Below are 18,878 nucleotides of genomic sequence, written 5' to 3'. Positions count from 1 at the left end.
AGCTTCCTTTAGATTCTCAAGGAAGCCCTTGTCCCGTCAAAGGTTAAGAATCCTGATCTAATTGAACATTTCTGAGACTGTCTTCTTAGACAACCATTGTAGGCGACCTCCACCTAAAGGACACTCTCCCTTGGGTGTGGCCAGATTCTGACATCCTCCTACCTCCAATTGTGACATCGCAGAGCACCGTGGTGGCTCAAAAGTGTCCTAATTATCTCTGCTCCCTTAGTAGGAGTCACTATCCTCCTCAAAATATAATGTTTGAGTGCACGTGAGAGTGAGTGAAAGAACTAACTGCTCTCATTAATTTTAAAGAGAAAATCAGTCTTAAATGAAACTATTTCCAACATGCTTTCCTTTGAGTTGAGACAGTCTTCAGAGTCAATGCTCAGCTGAACAGTGAGAGGTACTCTGCAAAAGCAATAAAAATAAAAACCGTGAATTGTGCCATGTTGGTGACTGGATGAGCCTGTGAACTCTGGGGCAGACTTCCTGGGAGTACATCTTGGCTCTACTGCATTCCAGAAATCTTGACAGGTTCGTTCACATCTCTGGGCCTCAGTTTTCTCATCTGTAAATTAGGGATGATAATATTATTAGGGCTGACTTTGTAGAGTTGTTTGTGAGGGTTTAATGAGTTTACACTTTGTAAAGCCCCAGAACAGTGCCCAGCATGAAGTAAACAGCCGACAGATGGCTATTGTTATTCTCTTTATCATCGATTTGATCCACTACTTAGTCAAATTCATCAGTTAGCTCCTTTGGTTTGATTGCTAGTACAAACCTAAATTTTGAATCCATTTAGAATTTCATTGCTATGGTAGAAAAGAGTCCCATTAAACAGTAAGCAGGTTTGGTTCATTGTTTCAGGAGGCATGTGTGACAGGGGATGGACGGCCTTGCTTCTCAGGGAAACCCAGCTTCAGTCCCAAGACAGTGGAGTGCTTCTGCCTGGCACAGGGCAAAGGTGGAGGAAAACAGTAATGGCCCCCAGTGGCCACTTACTGAGGGACTTCTATACTGTAAGGCCTCTACAGATATTACCACATGTATTCTTCACAATAGTCTTTTCATTTTTTTTATTTTTTATTAATTAACAATTTATTTTTGTTACAGATGTTTCTCCTTTTCCCCCTACTGATTCCCCCCTCCCCACTGCCCTGTCCCCAGCTTTATTGTCCATGTCCATTGTTCATGCATACATGCATATAAGTTCTGTGGTTTATTTCTCCCTCACCACCCCCTCTTCTGGGGATTGTCAGTCTGTACCCCACTTCCATGTCTCTGGGACTACCCCATTCCTCAGACTGTTATGTTCATTATATTCCACAAATAAGTGAGATCATATGATACTTGTCTTTCTCTGTTTGGTTTGTTTCGCTTCGGATAATACTTTCCAGGTCCCTCCATGTAGTCTCAAAGGATAAGAGATCTTTCTTTCTTACAGCTGCGTAGTACTCCATTGTGTATATATACCACTGTTTTTTTATCCATTCATCTACTGATGGACACTTGGGCTGTTTCCAGATCTTAGCTATTGTAAATAGTGCTGCTATGAACATGGGGGTACATATATTGTTTCTGATTGGTGTTTCAGGCTTCTTAGGGTATATTCCTAGAAGTGGGATCACTGGGTAAAATGGAAAAAAATATGGAACGCTTCACGAATTTGCGTGTCATCCTTGCGCACGGGCCATGCTAATCTTCTCTGTATCGTTCCAATTTTTAGTATATGTGCTGCCGAAGCGAACACCACAATAATCTTTTAAGATCAGCCTGATACACCATTTCACAGAGAGGTTGAGTAATTTTCCCAAAGTCACACAACTGACTGTTACACACATTGACTGACTCCCAAGCCCATGCCCTGTATCTAGACTCAGCTTCCTCCTGATTCCACCAACTAAGTAGACGAGAATCATTTTATGATGCTGCCCAATTCTTCCTTATTAGTAATACAGCTTGTTTCAGAGGGTCTGGGGAAAGGAAGAGCGGATAGGATCTGTCAACTTCTTCATCTGGTCCAATTCAGTGTGCTCTAAACTAGCCTCAATTTCCCACACACCACATTTTATGCATCTCTTCCCCAGTTCTTCCTGCTTCTGTCCCTCCTGTCCTGCTTGGCAACATCACTGTCATCACTGTCTTCCCTATCTCACCGGCAGGAAACCAGGGAGCCTTTTGGCTCCTTTACCATCAGCCCCACTTTTAATCAGTCTCCAAGTTCCATTGTTTCAACCCTTAAGATGCTTACTTGTTCTGGCTAGGACTTCTAGTACTATGTTGAATAGAAGTGGTGAGAGTGGCATTTTTGCCTTGTTCCTTATATTAGAGGAAAAGCTTTTAGTTTTATTTATTTATTTATTTATTCTCACCCGAGGACATTTTTTCATTTTTTGTTCAGGTAGAGTGGGAGGGAGAGAGAGGAAGAGAGAGAGAGAGAAACATCGATGTGAAAGGGACACATTGAGTGGCTGCCAACCGCATGACCAACCAGGGCTGGGGACAAACTGCAACCGAGGTACATGCCTTTAGTGGGAACCAACCCGGGTCTCTCTGGACCGCAGGCTGACGCTCTAACCACTGAGCCAAACCGGCCAGGGCAAGCTTTTAGTTTTTATCACTGAACATGAGATGAGCTCTGATTAATATAGATGCAAAAATACTCAGTGAAATACTAGCAAAGTGAATTCAACAATACATTAAAGGAATAATACACCATGATCAAGTGGGATTTATTTCTGGATGCAGGATGATTTAACATATAGAAATCAATTAATATCCTACATCACATTTAACAGAATAAAGGCTAAGAATCACGTGATTATCTCAATAGATGCGTAAAAAGTACTTGATGTAATTTAATATCCTTTCATGATAAAATCTTTCAGCATAATAGAAATAGAAGGAAGTTGCCTAAAATAATAAAGGCAATATTGGATTTGTTTTTCTAACAAGTTACCCAGGTGATGCTGCTGCTGTTGGTCCGGGGACTAAGCTTTGAAAACCGCTGGTGTAGAGCCACGGATTTCAACCTTGGCTGCACATTCAAATCACTTGGAATCTGTTAAAATACCCACTCCTGAGCCTCACCCTGTGGAAATAAATGAACAATACCCAAATAAGATAGAAGTCTATTTAACTAGCGCTTGCTCTAGAAAGAGAAGTAGCCACCATCCCTTGCGTTTGGTGAGAGATTCAAGGCAGACAGGAGTGGAATGCTTTGTGGTGAATAAAAGGGAAAGCTTCCGGTGTGCCTGGACAGTGGATTGTCGGCAGGGGGAAGCTGGAAGTGGGCTAACTAGCAGTGGGGCATCCTATGTGATTGGTTAGGGGTGCATGTTTGACTTTCCCTGGTTGTTCTTAAGTTTGAAGCAGGGGACAAAAGTAGAGAAGCTAGCAGATTTGATGAAGTCCTGCGTCTTTAGGGCCAGTTGTTACAGAGGTTGCAGTTGGGTTCCTTGGGCTGGTTGCTGCAGATGGTGGTCAGAGTTCTATTGTCGTATATGGTTGGGCCATTCTCCATCTGCAGATTCAGTTTTCCAATGGAGGCCAATTAAGACAGAATTGCTAAGGGCAAAGTCCAGGCTTAAATATATTTTGTAAAACTCTCCAAGTGATTCCCATGAAAGGCAAGGTTTGGGGAGAAAGCCTGAGCATTCTGCAGGAGAAAGGGGAAGAGCAGGGAGGGATGGAGGAAGTGTCTCCCTCTGTTCTCCTCCCAAGGAACAAATCCTCTGGGTGAAGGGACATGCCCTCCTAACAACTGGCTAGTGATCCTCTTTGTGCATGGAGGTAATCTAGAGGATGTGTCCCCATCCCCAGTGTAGTAAGGTACTGAAAATGTGATAGAATTTGCCCTCTGTTTTAGCATCCCTCGTAGATGGACTTCCATTGAAATTAGAATAAAAATTCAAACTCATCAGGACCTACAAAGCCCCTGCCAATTCTCTGGCCTATTCCCCACCCTTGTTCTCCTCAGTCTCCACGCTCCCCTTTACCACCCCCAAGCTCAGCCCATTCCTGACACAGGGCCTGTGGTCTTCTCCTCCTCCCTCAGATCTTTCCATGGCTTATAAGTTATCATTCAGAATTCAGACCAAACTCACATCCCAGAGAAGCCTTCTCTGACCACTGCCCCTGCTCCCTTACTGGGGCACTTTCTCCTTTTCCAATCTCTTCTTTCCTGTTGCTCTATTTTATTTTCATCACAGCACTCATATATATGAAATTCATTAGTTTATGTTTATTGTTTCTCTCCCAATAGGAGCACAAGCTCCCTGAAGGCAGAGATTTTGTCTGTCAACATGACACAGCTATATTATTAGTGCTTTATACATAATAGGTGCTCAATAAACATTTGTTGAGTGAACGAAAGGGATCAGGACTTTGCTCTTAATCCAGCACTCTGTCATGTATTCTCTGTGACGTGGAGCCAGTCACCTCAGCCTCTCTGAGCCTCGGTTTTCTCATCTGTAAGTGGGATAAAGTATACCCTTCCTAGGCTTTCTTGCAGAGCTGCTATCATAGTCCAATCAAATTTTGATGGATTTAAGCAGAAATGTATTCTTCAATGTGGGGATACTATCATCACATTTGCATTTCAAGCAGGACTTTACCCAGTATAATGACATAAATGTCCAAGAGCAGGTCTGGTGAATTTGAGGATATTTTGGGGAGAATTGGGCACTTCCAGAGTCCTCAGACCCTACCACCTTAGCAGTGATCATCACTGGCTAGGTCCAGACCAACCAATGGGCCACCTTCTAACATAGTCTGTGTTACCCATGACAAGGATGCTGCAATTTCTTGGAGTCTTTTGGGCGAAATAAGCTGAATCAAGAAGAAAGGAGTGGCAGCCAAGGAGGCGCTCCCCTCCCATCTCCTTTCAAGAGAAACTGCAGGACGCATAGGTAACTGACTACTTGCAGCTGTGCACATCTGTCTCTACCAAGCATTCACTCCAAGACCACACTTTCCCAGGGCTGTTCCCAGCCAAGGACTGAGCACCACAGACGCAGTGGAGCTAGGTGTGCCTGCCCTGTATGAGACTCCTCCAATAGGCCTTTGCCTGGGGACTCCTCGTTGCTGGCCAAGACTCCCTCAGAGCTGCACTGCTGTCAGACTAAGTTACTCTCTCTAGCATTCCTTCCTACTGTCCTTTACAGAAATCAGACTGTGCTGTGGTCCGAAGGCTCTCCCTACCCACTCCTGACTCCTCCTCTTTATCCTTTACAAGAATTTCCCTCACTACTTCTCTGGCACATCTAACCTCCTTTTGCTCTGCTTCTTTGCTTTTGTGTCATTCTTCTTTGCTTCTCTTGCTATCTGTTTCTTAGAAGACTCAAACTGACATGCAAGAGTTGGAGACAGCTTTTTATTTCTCCCTGTAGCCATAACATCCTGCTTTTGATTTAAGCCCTGTAACAGCTTACAAGGTATAAAATTTTAATAAAGGCATAATCGATTAGGAAGTACTCTGTCTCCTCCTTTAGTGGGGTCAGGAGAAGGTTTAACAGATGGAGTATATATGACTCTCCCAATTCAGGGCTGAGAGAGGCAGCCCAACAAGCTGTAGTAGAGAAGAGCTGTAGAAATCACAGAAACACATACTCTGGGAAGTCCCCTCTTTTCCAGAATCCCCAATGGACATATGCATCATTATCTTCACAGCCAGTTCATCCTACAAGGAAAGAACTTGGCCAAGAGGATTGGAAATTAAGACAAACTTTCCAAGTAGAACTAATCAATGATAGGATGCAAGAGGAAGTCAGGGAGGAGAATGCTCTTAGTAGGAGAATGTGAATGGTGGACAAGATCCAAGAAAATAAAATTCCCACTAGTCATCTGAAAGTATCCAGTAAGCACCTAAGTGCAGAAAGTACCGCTAGGAGGGGTTGTCCAGAGCAAATGAGAAGACAGAACAATAGGACTTTACAGCAGGGGTCCAGGGAGGACATCTTCTAGCCCAGCGGATTTCAAGTAAGTCCCCTGGAGTTACCTCTGAAATTTCCCAGAAGAGGAAGTAGGGATCCCTAAGAATATGGGTCTCCTTGTCTTCCCACCCTTCAACAAAACACTTCTAACATAAGGGTTCTCCTTCTCAAAGTCAAATCTGGAAACCACTAATGTAGTCTCACTCCTTCCTTTTAGCTACTGAAAAATGAAGCCCAGAGAGATTGTGTGACTTGCTCATAGTCATGCAAGAAGTTAACAGCAAAAGTGATAGGATTAGAACTTTGGACTCTTGACCTTAGTCCTGTTCTCCTTCTGTTTCATAATGCCACCTCCTCAGGGAATTTATAATTTTTTATGTCATCTTAGTGACTATGTCAGATTCAACATAATCTATCAAGCTGAAGACTAAATTAGCCATATCGAGCAATGTTCAGCTCGGGTTGTCTAGAAGTGTGGATTTCCTGTTCAGAGAAGGTGGGACCAAAGAGATTTCCCTGCTTTTCCCTCAAGTTGCCATTTAACATATATTACTTGTATTTTTTCATGGATATTTAAATCCATCATTTGACAAATGTTTTAGAGGCAATAAATGTAGAGGCAACAGCGAGCGGTGGAAACTGCATGGGTTTGGGAGCCAGACAAATCGGGTTGAGCCCTGACTCCTATACCAGGACCTCAGATGAGTTTACATGATATTTTGGAGCCTCTGTTTCCTCATTAATAAAGTGTGAAGAGCCCTACTTTACAGGTTGTTTTGTGGGTTAGAAATTATATTTGTTAAGCACCTAGCCAGGGATTGGCACAAAGTAGGGTCCCATAATTGGTCAAGAGTTAAGATCCAGAAGAGGGAGAAATAGGTGTGAGCAGCATTCATCTTCAAAGACATTTTAGGGGAGAAGGGACTGTCTTTGAGACTTAAGGGATAGGTAGTGGGATGGAGAGGTGGAGGAAAGGGTATATGAGGAGAGGATGATAACATGAGCGAAAAGGCAGAAGAAGGAATGAGAATCAGGGCCACAGAGCTATTGGGACTGAACTCTGGGAGCAGAGGGTACACAGCAGGTAAATCCCTGGAGTGTCAGAAGCTTTAGAAACCAGCGTTGCTAGGTAGATTTTTATGGTTCCAACAGGAAAGAAAGTTCTGTGAAATTCAAAACAGTGAATTCTGGAAATAGTTTCTTCTTCTTCTTCTTCTTCTTCTTCTTCTTCTTCTTCTTCTTCTTCTTCTTCTTCTTCTTCTTCTTCTTCTTCTTCGAGAGGAGTGGGAGAGAGAGATAGGAACATCGATGAGAGAGAACATTGATTGGCTACCTCATGCATGCCCCTTACTGGGGATTTGGCCCACAACCTGGGTATGTGCCCTGACTGGGAATTGAACTGGCAACCTCTTGGTGCATGGGTTGATGCTCAACCACTGAGCCACACCAGGTGGGCAATAGATAATTATTCTTGATGTGAACTCTTGAGTTGGTTTAAGAGCTGAGGAAGGAGTTAACCCCAGGTTTTCTCATTTTCATATCTCTGGACCCCAGCATTTTAGAGGTAGGAATACTGAGGACCAAATAATTTAAGTGTCTTCCTTAAAGTCATATAGCTGGGAAGTGGCACAGTTGGATTTGGAACCCCAACCTTTAACTCCCCAAACCCTTTGCTCCTTTCAGTTCCACATTTCTTTGGTCTCTTGTTAGTATCAAGCATAGGACTGGGAAGACATGTAAGAAATACTTGGGGAGATGCAATAAACTTTAACTTTAGTTCAAATGAATAGCAAGTGCTACAACAGTGTTCTGCAATACCAAGTGCACATCGAAATAATCCAGGGAGCTTTAAAAAAAAAAAAAGGTTTTGATGAACCACTCACAGGAGAGTCTCAGGGGCAGGACCCGTGCATCAGTATGTTTAAGGCTCCCCAGATGGTTCTAGTGTGTTGCCAGGACTGTGAATCATTGAGTTGGACTGTTTAACACACTTGGTCCAACCTACGTTGGCGTTTCTCAAAAGAGCTCTTGAATGACATGCCATCTGTGTAATCCACAAGCCCGTCTGTGCTCGCCTCATCAGCAGGCGAGTACCTCCCTCCCTCTCTTTCCCTGCCATATTGCCTCTTGATTTGGTCTCCATACTTTTGGTGGTGACTAATTAATCCTCCTGGAATAATCAAAGAAGACCTAATCGTGGGTGAGCCATCTGGAGATCCTTTTTGGTTGACTTGGACTTTGGGGAGGCTGAGGGGAAGAAAGTGGGAAATGACTCATAGTCCAGATGAAACACAGAAATTGTACTATTCAAGGAGGGTTGTGGTACTTGGGGCTGTAACTTTTCCTTCTGCTTCTCAATGGTTCCAGATGGTCCATTTTCGCTTTCCTCACCCCCATGTTCACACTCACCTCCATATATAGGGAGGCATGGATCTCTAGGTCACTCCTATTCCACATCTCACTGTGAATTTGGTGTTCCTTCAACAACTGTGTCTGTAAAATGCTTTATGAGGACTAGAAACACAATTTTTTTACACTTTTTTTTTTTAAATCCTCACCCGAGGACATTTTTGCACTTATCCTCAGATAGAGTGGGAGGGAAGAGAGAGAGAGAGAGAAACATTGATGTGAGAGAGACACATTGACTGGTTGCCACCCACGGGACCCCAAGCAGGGCCAGGGACAAACTGCAACTGAGGTACATGCTCTTAGGGGGAACCAAACCCAGGACTCTCTGGTCTACAGGCCAATGCTCTAACCGCTGAGCCAAACAGGCCAGGGCTAGAAACAGGATTTAAGTATTTCTTTTTTTTTTTTTTAGAGAGAGAGAGAGAAACATCGATATAAAAGAGAAACATCAATCAGTTGGATCCAGTACATACCCCGACTGGAGATCAAACCCACAATCTAGGCATGTGCCCTGACTGAGAATTGAACCCCCAACCCTGTTGGTGTACAGGACCATGCTCCAACTGGCCGGGGTGAGAGTTGTATTCTTTCATAGTAGTGTTTTCTTTTATAGGTGGGGCCAGTAGAAGAAGTCAGTTGATCACAAATGTTTATTGAACACTTGTTCTGTATAAGACAGAAATGGTGTTACAGCCCTACCCAGATCCCCTTGCTTGGGTCAGAGCACACATCCCACAGCTGCTATGCTTGATAGCTGTAGATGGCTCACAGCGGCCACCCTCTCTGCTGGAGTGACCTCAGCCAATGGACACCACCTCACCCAGAAGTGGTGCCCCTCAGGGTGGCCTACAGCCCATGTCTGATTGACAGGGAGTACAAGATGCCAATGCTGTCTTAAATGGGGTGTGGTTTGCACTCCTCAAAATCCTGGCTAGCACTGTCCTGAGCTACATTCTTGCTTAGCATTCTCCCTGCTCTGTTCTCTGTCTCCCCTACTCCCTTACAGGTTTTGCTTTAGGGCTCTGCCTCCAAACATCACAGGCTCAGAAACCCTTTCTCAGAATCCTTCCTAGGAAACTGACAAGAGACAGAAAGGTTTGCTAGGTGATGTTTAAGCTATGATTCTGATTTGAAAAATGCTTCTTGGTCCATTATAGAGGCAACACATTAACATGCAAAAAGTTAAAAGGGGAAGAAATAAATAAGAAAGATACTTTGGGACATGTCACAAGGCACTACACAATATTTGGATGGGTTTTAGAAGTAGAATATTTTGAAGAATGGTGGCAGAGACCCACAAGAAGCATCTAGAAGGAGAAAATGGCCTGAATAAATTTATGAAGGCAAGAAAAAAACAGGTGCAGGAGACAGACCTGTAGTTCAGGGTCTCAAACCCTAGCATGCACCAGAATTCCTGGAGGGATCGTGAAAACAGACAACCAGCCTCACCTGGTTTCTCGTCCAGTACTTGCATTTCTAACAAGCTAGGAGATGCTGGTGCTGCTTGTCTGGGGACCACACTTTGAGAACCATGGCTGTAGTGGGAAAGATTTGAGAGGCTAAGAATTATTATTTCCTGGTTGCATCCTTATACCAGGGGCCACCACTCAGGTAGCAGATTTCAGGCGACAGAGAATAGAAACTTAAAGAACAAGTTGTCAAATTCTTGGTTTCTAACCTTTAAGGAGACTTTCATGAATCTCTCTCAGAAAAGCAATAAATCTTAAAAGCCATGACTTACTAATGCAAGGATGAGGGCTGGAGGGAGAGAAGCGTGTCGTGTATTCTCAAAGTTTGGCCCTAAGCATCAAACGCTGAAGTCTCCAAGACTGAGATCATAGGGTTTATACCATCAACCGAGGGTCAGTGAACAGGCGGGCCACCTGTTTTTGAAAGTTAAGAGTCACTGGAGCGCAGACGCACCCATCATTTACATACTGCATAGGCTGCTTTCCTACTACCATGGCAGACTGAGTGGTTGCCACAGAGACAGAATGTTCCACAGAACCAACAATGCTTAATGTCTGGAAGAATTTGTCTACCTTGCCATACCGTAGAGTAAGGAAAATGAGAAGAAGAAGGGGTTGGATAGTGGAAAGCAGTTTTTCCATCTCTGAGAAGGGAGATGAATGTCTTACTACCTTGTGGAACAGCAAAAAATCATTCAGGTTATGATGAATTTATCTCTGAAACCCCTAAATGAGGATATGAGCCAAGTTGTAGGGAAAAACCTTCCATTGTTGTATTTCTGAATTATTTGTAAAATTCACAGTTGCTAGGGGTAACTAAGGACGAGAATGGGAGTGTGGGACCAAGTGAGAGGAAGGTACATACGAGTCAAACTGTGGAGGTTCTTTTACACTCAGAGGGCAGGGACCAGTCCGTCCCTCCTGCTGTCCCTCCCAGTTGGAGGGCATGGTCGCTGGCTGTGGTGAGATGTAGAACCACACTATTCCGAAGCCACCCCTGCGACACCACATGCTTGTCGAGCTGCTTACAGACACTGCACCTAACGACCTCTCATTCCATCCTAGAATGGTGGCTGCCGGAGCTCTGCAAGTCTGAGTCACTTGTCTTGGGACTCAATGGCCAGGTTTCTAACTCCCTCTTCAGGTTCCCAATCTATTCTGCCCAAGAGAGGGAGAGGCTCCCTTCCTCACCCCCACCCCCACCCCACCCCACCCCACCCCCAGCCCAAGGATGGACTCTGCCAGAACTTCCTCATGAGCTGAGCTGGGTAAGAGAGGAGTTAGGAAGCACAGGAGGCTGTGGGTGATGGTTCTATTTGTAATAAAGGGAGTACGTTCATTCATTTGTTCGTTCATTTGTTCATTTATTCATTCACTAATTTTTTAGTTCTCGAAAATATATTTCTCCCTGATTGCTAAGGGGAAATACATAATTATTATTTTTTTAATTCTCACCCAAGGATACTTTTTTTCCCCATTTATCTTCAGATAGAGTGGGAGTGAGAGGGAGAGAGAGAGAGAGAGAAAGAGAGAGAGAGAGAGAGAGAGAGAAAGAGAAACATCAACGTGAGAGAGACACATTGATTGGCTGCCTCCCACATGACCCCCACCAGGACAGAACTGAACTGCAACTGAGGTACATGCCCTTGACTGGAATAGAACTTGCAACTCTTTGGTCCTTGGGCCAACACTCTAACCCCTGAGCCAAATCAGCCAGGGCAGGAAATGCATTCTTGAGAGTTATTCAATCACGTTTGTTTAGTAAAGCTACACAGTAGAAAGAAAAAAAGTATAAGGCTGTACAGTCAGATAACTTTGGATTTAAATTCCAGTCTTATCATTTATCAGGGTTAGTAAGACCTGCCTTTGAACCTTCAGTATATAACGGATGTATGAAAAGAGGCAGGATTTTCTGCTGGGTGATCAAGTGCAAATTCCAGGTTGCCTGGCACTGAGGTGGCTGGGATTGGGGGCTTCCCCTCCTCCATGACCGGCTGTGCAGGGCCTCAGTCTCCTGCAGGGTTCCTGGGTCTGTCAGCGTTAGTATGCAACTCCAAGAAGCCTTTCTCTGCTGGCAAGACCACTCTCATGACTGCAGAGACCCATGTAGGTACATGCTCACAGGAGCTATTCTGTTCCCACCAGAGTAGGGTGCTTATAAGAAGGAAGAGCAGAAGGGGTGTGGTCAGAAATCTATGAATCGTTCAGCCAGGTCTGGTGCTGGCAGGTCTCATGTCGTAGTGCTAAGCAAGGAGGGTCCCTTCCTGCTTCCCACCTGTCCTACACCAAGGGCTGGGATGAATTTGCATGACATAGAATGAGGAATACGCTTTATCAAAAAAAGGAACAACTTACAAAGGGTAATGGGAAACCAGGGAAGAGAAATCTCAGGTCCCTGGATGCTCCCATCAGGATGAGAAGTGTGCTCAGGCCCAAGCTGCTGGGCCTCCCTTCACATAGAGTAATCTTAGGAAAGTAGCTTTGTCTGTGGTGAATACCCAGGCAGCTTGAGCCAGTGGTCTGGGGTGGGGACTGGGCTGCAGCCAGTGCACAGAGAATGTGTTTTCTGGCGAAGGAGACACAGTAGGCTGCAGGCCAGCCCTTCCCTCTCCTGTGGGCCTGGAGACCTAGGGAGAGGGGGTGGGTCTGTCATCTTGTCACCCTGCATTAAAACTGCACATGACCATGTCTTGAACACTTGGGCCTGGACTCTAGGCCGTCTTCCCAAGGAGGAGAAAGTGGCAGGCTGCCTAACATCAAGTAAAACCAAGCTCAGGGCTTCTGGAAACATTCACAAAGCAGAACTGGCTCTTAGCAGAATCACGAGTTTCATTTTGGGATCAAATAAGCATCTCCCTCCCTGAGAAGTGATTTGAATTAGAAATGCTTCATTTTGACTCCAGTGATAGAATGACAAGTCTGGCTGAGATCAGATGACTAAAGACTGGCTCACAGAAGGATTTTTATTTAATCCTTATCCTTCCTGTGCGTCTGTGCAGTCGGTGGGCATGGAGACACCAGTGACCGCTGTCCCTGATTGCTAAGGAGAAATCCATTCTTTTTTTTTTTTTTTTAATTCTCACCCAAGGATACTCTCCCCCCCCCCCCCCATTTATCTTCAGATAGAGTGGGAGGGAGAGAGAGAGAGAGACAGAGAGAGAGAGAGAGAGAGAGAGAATGCCAGCACATGAGTGAGGCCTGGCCGCATCGCTGTGGTTAGCACCCACAGGGCCTGGGGTGAGTTAAGGTGAACAATTGAATCCACTTTGGAATAAAACGACTAAACAGTAAGATCCAAGCCTTGTTCTGAAAGAAACAATTCCTTGAAAAATAAACTTTCACCCAGGAAGTAAAGGCAAACAGCTCACATTTCCAGTGACGAATTCTAGATAAACCTATGTTCTGAGTGGAGGCTGGGAGACACAGAATGGGCCATATGGGAAGGTGGTGGGTTTTCTTCCCCGGCAGCCAAGTTTTCATCAGCCTGAGATGATTCCAGTATATTCTCTGTCTAAAGGAAAGCAAGTGAACAAAATTAACAAAGGAAAATCCTACAGGGCAAATGATGGTCTTTAGCTGAGAATCCTGTTTTAAATCATCTAAACCATTTATTAAGCACCAATATGTTTCTAGGTGCTTCTTACTGGGAATTGTACCTCATGAAGTATGTATTTTTCTTATCCTCGCCCGAGGGCATTTTTGCATTCATCTGGAGATAGAGTGGGAGAGGGAAGAGGAAGGAAGAGAGAGAAACATCAATGTGAGAGAGACACATTGAGTGGTCGCCACCCACAGGACCCCAACTGGGGCAAGGACAAACTGCAACCAAGGTATGTGCCCTTAGCGGGAACCGAACCCAGGCCTCTCTGGTCCACAGGCCAAAGCTCCAACCGCTGAGCCAAATTGGCCAGGGCAGGTATGTATTTTTATAATATTCATTTCACAGGTGAAAAAACTGTGGCAATGTCCTTCAATAAGTGAAAGGGAAAACAAACTGGTATATCCAGACAATGGAATATTATTCAGCACTAAAAAGAAGTGAGTTTTCAAGACACAAAAGGATATGGTGGAAACTGAAATACATATTACTAAGTGAAAGAAGCCAATGTGAAAAGGCTAAATACTATATAATTATGACAATACTGTACTATATGACGTTCTGGGAAAGGAAAACTATGGAGATAGTAAAAAAGATGAGTGGTTGTCAGGTGTTGGGGATAAGGATGGATGAGCAGGAGCACTGAGGATTTTTGGGGAAGGGAAATTATACTGTATGAAACTATAATGGTGCATACACGTCATTACGCATTTACCAAAATCCATATAACATACAACTCAAAAGTAAACTCTAAGGTAAATGATGGACTTTGATTAAAATAAAACAAAACTCAGCCAGCATGGCTGAGTTGGTTAAGCGCTGTCTCATGCATCAGGTGGTTGCTGGTTTGATTCCAGTCAGGGCATATGCCCCCATTTCAGGCTCCTTCTCCAGTAGGTGGTGTGTAGGAGGCAGCCGATCAATGTTTCTCTCTCATCAATGTTTCTATCTCTCTCCCCCTCTCCCTGAAATCAATAAAAACATAGTTAAAGCAACAAGCAAACAACTGTGGCAGGTACTTACCCACCATTCGTGTTCCCTCTGCCACACCTCCACCTCCCTTTATCATCGCCAGCATGAAGTACTCAGTGAATATTGATCAGATGAAAAACTCTGTGACTGCCTACTAACAGATTCAATTGTATTCAGTTAGCAGGAAGACATTTCCTTTATCCCCGGGAATGAATCATGATTAGTTCCAACCAATCGGACTAACTCTGTTTCTCTGCACAGTGACTGGCCTAGGAGTGGGGTGCATGGCCCAGTTCTGGTCAATGAGACGTAACAGCAGAACCAATGTTTAGGTGGTACACACCAGAATAGTGGTATGAGTTGTTAAATTACTGAAGTACTTCCATACCAGGTGATAAATACTAGCTCCCTGGTCTCCTCTCCTCTTGCCCCTCCATCTCCCCATGATCCAGCATCTACAAGGTTACATCTGGTATAGAAATGAGCCCGAGTCCTCAAGGCTTTGCTCCAGGGCTACAACCAGTGTTGATCTGTTCTGATTTTCGAAGGGAGGTTTCTAATTAAAATGTTTACTTGACAAAAAAGCAGAGGCTCACCCTGGCCAGTTTGACTTAGTGGTTAGAGCATCAGCCCTCAGACCAAAAGGCCTCGGGTTCAGTTCGCGTTAAGGGCATGTACCTGGGTTACAGGTTTGATCCCTGGCCCAGTTGGGGTTTGTGCAAGGGGCAACCAATGTGTCTCTCACATCAAGGTTTCTTTCTCTCTCTCTCTCTCCAAAACTCAATGGAAAAAAGTATCCCTGGGTTAGGATTAACAAAAAATAAAATAAAATAAACCAGAGGCTTGTGGTCTTTTGCTCATGCCCCTTCTTCCTGACTTAACCCTGTTGTGTGGCATTGTGGCAGCCATCTTGTAACCATGAGGCAACAAGCCAACAAGAAGATAAACAGAGCCTGAGTTCTTAGTGTTACTAATGAGCCACACTGTATCAAACCTGGAGTTGTCCTCCCTGATTTATTACATGAGACAATTAAATATCTTTCACAGATGCCTTAATTAGTTCTTCTATTTGCAGCTGAACACATCCTAAACTACACAGTCTCAAGTTCAAAGGGTTAAGTAATAATAAGGTTGACTATGTGTCAAGCACTGTGGTAAGCTATTTGCTCATCATCTCCTTTACTCTTCTCGGTAACTTTTTACATAAGGAACTGAGGCTTGGACAATTTTAAGAATGTACTCAAACTCACGAAACTAGCAAGTAGTAAAACTAGGACTCACTCCCAGCTCTGGGCTGAACTAGAACACAAATTGTTTCCATCTTAGCCTTGTTTTTGTATTAATCCTGACTGCACACTAAGGAAAGCTTGCGGGGAGATTGTTGAGGGAAGGGAGGAATTACTCTGGGAAGACCACTGGTGCCCCAGATAGGTCTCTGGTGTGTGGTGGTTCCTTGAACTGGTCCCACATCTCAAGTCTGGCCCCTGTTGTGCAGGCTGAGAAATTCAATTGTTAGACACCCCAGTGCTGAGTGGGTTCTAGGTAACTGCCCCACAAAAACCAGAAAGTCAATGAAAAGAAGAAGAGCTATCAAGCAGATCAGATGCTTGTGTGCTTTCCTGGTTGGTGCCTGCTCTACTTTGAGGCTTGGAGGTGCAAGTTCACAGAAACTAGATTATAACCAGGCGGCTGCCTGCTGGGCACTGGATCCGAGATGGGTAGTGAGCTAGCGATCCCGTTGCAGATGTTACCAAGCTCTGCAGTGCCTGGCAAACAGAAGTGGAACTCACCCTGCACACAATGACGTCATTGGGTTTCTTTGGCTGAACATTGCCTCATGAGATTTACACATTCTGTCTTGAGCTGTGTGAACGCCTTGGGCAGCTCACTGACAACTTCCCATATAAAACCAAGCCATTCCCTGTAAGGGTGACTTTGCCCCTGTCCGTGTGCAGCTGCTATGATTTTACTTCATCATTAAACTCTTTGGAAACAATCTTGTTTCCCAATCCTTTCATTCCAATGCTCCACATAGCTCAGTCCCATGTGGTGCTTTCAAAGAAGTGCCCTCTGACCACCCGAGTGATTTACAGAAATTCCCACTTTCACTTGGGTGTCTCAAGAACATTCAAAGGGATACTCCACAGCATCATGTCTCTGAGCCCCGGTCTCCTCTCCCTGGTTCTCACATTCCCACAGTTTCTCCAGGGCCTCTGGCATCCTAAACCACACAGTCAATCAACCCTGCCCAAGTGGCTTTTACCCCGTTCTTTCCCCTCCCTACTATGCAGCTCTTCATCCTATACATTGACTGGACCCCTCTGGCTAAGGTCTTTTCGCTTTCCATCCTCCTTGTTCTCTCCTGGTTCTGTGTCACAAAAGATACTCCATTAGTGGATGGGAGAGGTAGAAGAGGATGGGAAAGCAGGACACGAGTGTTATTAAGTGTGTACCCACGAAAAACTCAGCCAGCAGCAAACGTGCTAGTCCCTGAGGACCACGTGGTGCCCAAGACAGGGCACCAGCCCCTGCGGAGCCTCCAAGTTCTTGAACAAGAGACAAGCTGCTGCAGCACCCGGCAGCCTGAGGAAACTGATGGAGAGATGGGCATGTGGATAGAGGTGGAGGTCACCGCGCATGTTGACGACCATGCGGCTGTACGATACAGGGATTTATGAGCTATACCAAAGCCCGCCATCAAGACTCACAGCTGAGAACATGCAGTCAGTGAAGAGAAAGACCTCAGAGAGGAAGAGGAACTAATTTGGGGGGTGTGAGGAGACATCATGGTGCTTCTGGTGGGAGGAGAGCAGCCTCTCTCGGAGAGAAATCCAGAACTATGCATTCTCCTTCCTGCTACACCAACAAAGAAAGGGGACCAGGACTGGGAGGCCATTGCTGCTGGCTATGGGGGAAAATCAGCCAGGGTTATGTCCAGCTTCTCTGTCTCGTGGGGGGGGTGGAGGAATGAAGCCACTTGGCAGCAGTCTTGAGTGAGGGAGGAAGGCGCAAGCTCCTGGGGAATGGAATACATACTGAACCACTGTGTGAATGCCTCATCATATATTCTGCTGCCTTCACTTTAACCCCCACTCCAGGTTTTTGCCATTACAAATACTGTTGCTATAAACATCCTTGTACATTAGCCTCGGGTGTTTTAGCTCCCATGAGGTAGATTTCCAGGAATGGAGTTGCTGAGTCAAAATTTAAACTTTTTCATTGTAATAGACGTTGTCATATTGCTTTCCAAAATGCCAGTAACCATTTACACTTCCAGCAATGATACATGAGAGTTCCCCTTCTGTGCATCACTGCCAACAAAGGTGTTCCAGCTATTTTTTTTTTCCAGGCTAGTAGATATAAAGTTACTTTAATTTGCATTTCTCTGATCTCTGGTGAGTTTTCAGTGTGTGTTGATATTGAGACCTGCCTTTCTCTGAGTTGCTCTTTTCTTCCTTGTATATATATTATAAATACTTCACGCTGAAGGCTTATATCCTTCAGCTTGAGAAAATTATTTTCTATTACTTATTTGCTTAAGTTCTACCCTTGTTTTCCATGTTCATTGTTTTTTGGAACTCTTATTAATATCAGACAGGCCTTTGAGAAGGGAAGATGGGGTAAAGTGTGAAGGGCAAGGACAAGGTGAAACCACAAGCACGAGCCAGAGTCCCACAGAAGTAGAATCTATGCCAGTTCTTGTCGCCTCTGCCCTTTTGGTGGTGTGGTGCAGGTGTCTGCTTTAGTCATGAGGTCAAATACACACACCTAGTCCAGGAGTCGGAGCATCTGAAGGATCAGGAAAAGGCAGAATAGGTTGTGACTTGGGCTTCTCACACAGGCGATGAGCCTGCAGATCATTCGAGCTGCCAATTGTTTGCTGCATCATTTCCACCCTCCAAATTGCTCAACAATTTCTCTGTGGCTGCCCTAACTGAAACATACAAAGAAGGGAATGCTGGGAAATGTAGTTCAGCTTAGCCAAGTTAACACATTACAAAGTCATCACAGCTTCCTTTGAAATCTCATTTAATATTCATATAGTGTATTTAATACTCATATAACACACAAAAAAACTATGTGCCAACTACTGTTCTAAGCATGTATTTTAACTCATTTAATTTTATAATGCCCCTATAGGGTAGCTATTATTATTAATAACCCTATTTTACAAAGGGAGAAGCTGATAACAGAGGTTAAGTAAGTTGCCTAAGGTCACACAGCTGGTAAGTGGCAGAGCTGAGCTTTAAACCCAGAGAGTCTGACTCCAGGGTTTGTGTGCTTCGCCACTCACTATGCAAAGGCAGCGATGCTCCCTGGCCAAATGGATATTTTAAAGTGAAAACAGGTGAGCTGTAGAGATTTATTTGTGTTGTGTGCTTATTTGATTGGTTGTGATTTTATTTGGATTCTCCCAATGGAAGTGGTTTGTTGAATTTTCTGTGCTAAGGAATCTGTGTCCCAGTATATAGAGGGTCAGGATTAAAATGAGCT

At 44.5% G+C, this 18,878-nt stretch overlaps 1 non-coding gene across 1 annotated transcript; it reads right to left on the bottom strand.

Moving 5' to 3' along the window:
* Window positions 1-1,645: 1,645 nt before the first annotated feature.
* LOC118631950 lies at window positions 1,646-1,753 on the bottom strand. The gene has a single exon (XR_004959935.1). It is a non-coding gene; the product is annotated as a U6 spliceosomal RNA (small nuclear RNA).
* Window positions 1,754-18,878: the final 17,125 nt, after the last annotated feature.

This window comes from Molossus molossus, unplaced genomic scaffold, assembly GCF_014108415.1.
Source record: "Molossus molossus isolate mMolMol1 unplaced genomic scaffold, mMolMol1.p scaffold_m16_p_16, whole genome shotgun sequence".
Classification (NCBI taxonomy): domain Eukaryota; kingdom Metazoa; phylum Chordata; class Mammalia; order Chiroptera; family Molossidae; genus Molossus; species Molossus molossus.
Note: the sequence above shows the minus strand (reverse complement) of the source record. Positions and strands in the feature narration are given on the sequence as shown.